This window comes from Rhagoletis pomonella, unplaced genomic scaffold (assembly GCF_013731165.1).
Source record: "Rhagoletis pomonella isolate Grant_MI unplaced genomic scaffold, Rhpom_1.0 Rhpom_scaffold_00003, whole genome shotgun sequence".
Taxonomy (NCBI): Eukaryota; Metazoa; Arthropoda; class Insecta; order Diptera; family Tephritidae; genus Rhagoletis; species Rhagoletis pomonella.
This window is the reverse complement of record NW_023458557.1, coordinates 12,899,204-12,905,491: the sequence shown is the minus strand read 5'-3', so window position 1 is coordinate 12,905,491 and position 6,288 is coordinate 12,899,204.

Below are 6,288 nucleotides of genomic sequence, written 5' to 3'. Positions count from 1 at the left end.
CGTCTGCCGCCCGCAGCTGTGCTAGATCGCCCCACTCGCCGGAAAGCCCACTGGCTTTGTCACTGTGGCTTTATCAGGCTTTCTTCTTTGCATTCGCGACCACTGTGCAGGCGAATGCCAGTTAGATTCAGCCGGTGGGAGTGATGAGCGATGTATCGACAGAGCATCAGCGTTTGGTTGAGATTGTACATCAGGGGCAGAAGTCGGGGCAGCATAGTCATCATCAACCACACAAGCCTTGTTAGCAACATCAGCATAAGAAGCAGGTATTGAGATAGCGGCTTCACAAACAGCAGTAGGGTACTAAGTACTAAGTAAATACCGGGAATGCCGAAAAGTATCGACGAGTTAAGAATTTTCTAAGTAAATTTTTTTAAATTACCCCATAAATTTTGTGGCGAACGTTCGAATATTAACTTCAATATCCAATATGAATGTTATGAAAAGGAACATAAAGCTCATTTACTTCAATACTGTCATAACTCAAAAAACCGAACCCCCAAGAAAAACGCCTTTAAAGTTTTAACTTCACATATCGTCACCCTCATGCCAGAAGCATGAATGTGCAAATTTATCAGCTTTGAGTTATTAGGTTGACTTGGTTAACCTTTGGATGTTCTATGTTATACCAAAACCCAGAATTATCGTATTTCGTTACAAAAACCCAATTTTACGGAAAGTATTTTTTGTATTTTTCGCTGCTTTGGCTAGCACCATCAATACCAAAGTTTAGATTTGCTGAGATAATTGAGAAATATAGCTAAACGCAAGACTTTTTGTAGAAAGTTCTCTACATTCTAATTTCACATATATAATTTCGCCCACGAGAAAAAAATCATTGTCACATACGATAAAATTTATAGTCAATTTTAGGGGTAGCTATTGGGATTTAAGCCGTAATATTTGAACAGGTGATGCGTTATGGGTTGTAAAACAAAGTTGCATCAAAAAGTCAATTTCGTAAAAAATGTAACATACGATAATTTTGCACAAAGGGGTCGATACTATTTTACAATTTTAATTGCATAAATACAGAGTTAAGTCTCGTAAAAAAAAAAATTTCAAACTTGATTTCCCAAAATTGTCATTTCTAAACATTCATGTTTATGGCACACGGGCGACGATATGTATACTCCATACTAATAATTAATACATATTTTGTTCTAGTGATACTGGTAATTGACTTAGTTATGAAATATTTACACAACCTAGACGAAAATGTAGCGGTCATTTCAACATTGGATTCGGTTAAAAATATTTAAATAATTGAAAAACTAATATCTTGCCTCACCTTTGATAATGAATGGTGGTAGAGGGTGGTCTTCCGACTCGAGAACTTGGCCACTCTCTAGACTATGGCAGCCGTCGCTAACCCATGTATTCTACCTTCGTTGTGAATTCGAAGCCTAGCCCATTCTTGAAGAAAATTTTTACGAATGAGAGCTTATCTTTCCTATAGAGAATGGGGTTCACCCCATTTGCTTCTCTTTTACATTTGCATAATAAGCTTTTTGCTATACACATTTAATAAAAGTTAACCATCTCAAATCGAGCTTAACCACATCACTAACTATTGCTGTCCACACCGGGGATGAAAAAGTAGGTACAATTGTACCTTTTTCCGACGTTTGATGACTTAAAGGTACTTTAGGTACAGTCACTAGATTTTAGGTCCAATCATCATTTGATCAGATGCATTTTTAATATTTTTTTCCTTTACCGTGCTAATATATTTACTTACAGGCACGGGAAAATTTCGCCTTCATTTTGAAGAATAAACAATTATAAAGAAAAGTGGCCAATAGGAAGAAATTAAAAAAGTAATATTATGTATTATCTTAAACATTTTACATTGCATTTAGAGCAGCCACTACGAAAAATTAACACTTTACTTAGCTATCCTAAAATTCGTAGTTTTTGTTTCTTCTATTCATTCAATGGCATTTACGGTCAAATGAGTGAAAACAAATTGTCAAATGGGTCTAAAAATGGTATTTTGATTGATTTAGATCAGAATAGGCTTTCAGACGTGTACATGCGCTGTTAACTTTTTGTAACTTTTTGGCCCATAATATCATGGATAAAGGTAGTTATAAAGGAAAGAAAGTTGTGTCAAAATATGTCGACAAATTTTGTTGTCAAAATATGACATAATGAAAACCAGTTTTTATTCGCCCATACAGTCCAGTGTCAAGGATGTCTTCAAATTTCATATTTTCTTTAGATGAGAACTATAGCTATCTGACCCATATTGGCTTTTTTAATTCAGAAAATACAAACATACAAATATTTAAAATGCTTTCGAAGTTACTTAAGGCAATTTGCACAATAAGCACTTGCTGCACCTTGCAAAAGGAATCGGATAAATTAGCAGACTTTTCCTGTTGTTTTATAAAAAGCTGGATAAAGAAATATCTTTTAATGTGTATGTTTTTAAAATGTGTTTTTTGTTTTTTTTTCGCTAAAATTTTCAGTAGACAAAAACAACGCTTCTACGATTCCCATTAGACTATAGTCTATAGATATAGGCCCAGTTAATAAACACCTAATCATGTGTAAAGTAAATCCGTCTTTTGTATTCCTGTTATAAGGGGCTGTCCATATATTACGTAAGGCCTTTCGGGTAATTTTCGAGATATTCTTCAAACCGGTTTTTGTCCACCACCTATTACTCTTTGTTGTCAATCAATGTTGACAGTACCTTCTCCGACAGAAGTACAAGAAAATGATCATTTCATACCATTATTCCTAAGAATGGCACTGAAAGTGACTATTCCGTGCACTTACAAAAGTATACCTTATCATTTTTTTGTCCCTCAGTGAATGATCAACTTGAGGAGAGAATATGCAATGTATGTAGTAAGTACTTTGCATCAAATAAGGCAATAAGCATTCACAAAAAGCTTCACTTGATCTTTTCTGAGCCTCAGCGTCGAAGAGCAAAGAGGATAATTTCACGACGCGGGCGAGAGCTCATATGTGTCATCACAGAAAATGAAACAGAGGATATTATTAAGTGGGTGAATCAAGAAGAAATTTAAGTGGACTGTGAAAATGAAATACCTTTGAGTGAAAAAGAAGGGGGCACCGAAGTTGCGCATATGGAAACTGTGCATTTAGACATTATTTCGGTTTCAACCGAAAATGTGCATGTATGCTTTATTTCGGTTTTTGCCATATGCATTATTTCGGTTTTCAACCGAAACTGTGCATGTATGCATTACTTCTTTTTTTTTCATATGCATTATTTCGCTTTTAAAACGAAAGTATGCATATGCATAATTTCGGTGTTTTCTCATATGCATTATTTCGGTTTCCAACCGAAACTGTGCATGTATGCATTACTTCGGGTTTTTCATATGCATTATTTCGGTTTTCAACCGAAACTGTGCATGTATGCATACCTTCGTCTTTCGCATATGAATTATTTCGGTTTTGAACCGAATTTCTGCGCAAAAATACTTCCGGCCCCCTTTTCCGGCAACACAGAAAGCAGAATTCTACTTAGTAAGGGTTATAATCCCTAAGCGCGGCCGAAGTCCGCCTACGCAGAGAGAAGTTCTGCGCAAAAGTACTTGCGCCCTTCTTTTCCGGCAACACAGAAAGGAGAATTCTACTTAGTAAGGGTTATAATCCCTAAGCGCGGCCGAAGGCCGCCTACTCAGAAAAAAGTTCGTTTTCATGTATGCACTATTTCGGTTTTTGTCATATGCATTACTTCGGTTTTGAGTCGAAACTGTGCATGTATGCATTACTTCGGTTTTTGTCATATGCATTATTTCGGTTTTAAACCGAAAGAGTGCATATGCATAATTTCGGTTTTTCTAATATGCATTATTGCGGTTTTGTGCATATATGCATTATTTCAGTTTTATTCATATGCATTATTTCGGTTTTTTTCGTATGCATTATTTCGGTTTTTTTCATATGCATTATTTCGTATGCACAGTTTCCATATGCACAATTTCAGGGTGCCAAAAAGAAGTACGACGTATCCCTGTGGCGAAAACTCCCTTACGTAATATATGGACAGCCCCTAAATAAAATTAAAAAAAAAAAAAACTACAAATGAATGATGTAACTTTTTTTAGGTACAATCTGCCTCATTTAGGTACATTTATTTTATGATATTAGGTACAATCTGAAATTTCCATTTTTCATCCCTGGTCCACACTGCGGTTTGAGGTTTATAAAACAGTACAAATGTAAAGAACAGTGTTCGGACCTCCACAAATCGATTCAGGACTAAATTACTGCAAAAATCGGAGTAAAAACAAATTTTCCCGTACTAGATTGAACTTTTTATTTTTGTTTCTGACATTAATTGTTTTACTAAAATATTTTCTATTCATGCAAAATAAGAACGCGGGGAAATGTAAGGATAATATGTTAAATATTTAGGTAATTTTTAGCATTTTCTATATAGTAGAACGTATCTAACACTTAATTTTTTAAAAAGCAAACCTTTTCTACTTTATATAAATTTCATTCTACATATATTTTTTAACAACGTAAGTAAAGTTCTGCATTCGCCAATTTGTACAGCCATACATCAAAAAATAAAGAAGTTACTTTATTGACGCATTGCTATGGAAGAGCTACTTTTTAACAGTGAGATTTGGCTAACTTTCAATTTTTTTACTGAAACCGGTGGTGAACACTCAAAAACACAGCCCCAAGAGGGGCGTAACATGTATAAAAAAAAACGGAATAGATTTGAAGTGAAGCGGAGTAGAGTAATTACAAATTTTTTCAAAAACCGGAGTAAATCTAATCTGATCTTAGTTGAGTCCAAACACTAGTAGGAAACGAATTCTTTACATTTGAACGCTAATGACCCACAGATGGCGGGAAAACACAGGGTTGTATCAGACTTTCGAGTGGTTTCGAGTTGGTTAGCTTTTAACCATCTCAGTGAAATGGGTACGTGTTGTCATTTTTATATGGCGAAACTACGCTAAATCAAGTGGGTTATCGGGATAACCAACTCAATAGCCATAACTACGTGGTTAGCTCCGGTGGGGACATGGTATAACGATGCCAAGACAATTCATTTATCTTTCTGTTGATGTCTATAATTTATATGCTTTATTTTATTTTTGATCAAAAAATACTAACAAACGAAAAGAAATTACGTATTTCTTCATAAACTAACCTTTTTTTTTTTAAATTTCATGATTAATGCAAAAGAAATTTATATTACTAAGAAAGCACAAGTTATTGGCGCGTATTCATAGTCCAGCCACTAAGTCGAAACTAATAAAGTTGCAACTTAAATTTAAGTACCAACTTAAAATTCACTTCTATTCATAGTCGCCTTACAGACTTCTACTAAGTAGTTTTACGATATTGCAAAACGAGTGTGAAAATTTATCGATTTTTCTTTACGATATTTTGGAAAAATGAAATTTTGATTAAATAATGTCAAGTTTGATTGTTTATGCAAAAGAATAAGGTATAAGTTTCTTGTTAATTGTGTGAAATAGCAAGAACTACCGCAATGATGTGAAGTCGATGTTTATCGAAAGCATGCTGTGAAACATACAAACACATATTTAAATGTTATGCACCAATTTGCTCTAAAAGAAAAGTTTGAAATTGACTTATTATTTGAGCATTTATATATGTAAATCATTCCAATTATGAAATTGTGATGTAGCCTTATTCGAATTGTATAATACGCATTTAATTTTATCTTCCGATTCAAATGGATCGCTCTTTATAAATTTCAATTGGAGATCATTCAATATTATCAAAATCTCGCTCTGCCAACTTAATTTTTACAAATTTCGTATTTTTTTCATTAATTTAATAAAATACTTCTTCCTAGTTACGACTTAATTGCAGCTGCAGCCGAAACTAAATTTTAAGTTGGTACTTAGCTAGAAAAGTCGAAACTAAGGCGACTATGAATAGCTTTAGTTGTAACTTATGATAGTTTCGACTTAGTTGTGAACTAAATATGACTATGAATATGCGCCATTACCTTTAATTTGATGTACACATTTTATTGAATTCTGCTGTTGATAGGCCCGTCAGAATGGGTACTTGTACGTCAGTACCGGAAAAGTATGCGAAGGAAGTGGCGTACGTCACGTAGAGATACGCCACATTGAGGTATTGCGTTTGTAAACAAAAATCAGCTGTTCTTTATTACCGCCAAATTTTTCGCTGCGAATAAATCTAAAAATTTATATTTGTTATTATCAAAATAATAAATTAACTTTGAAAATGGAAGCTTTTGAAGTAATTTTAATTACATTAATATTGTTGGAAGCCATGGAGTGC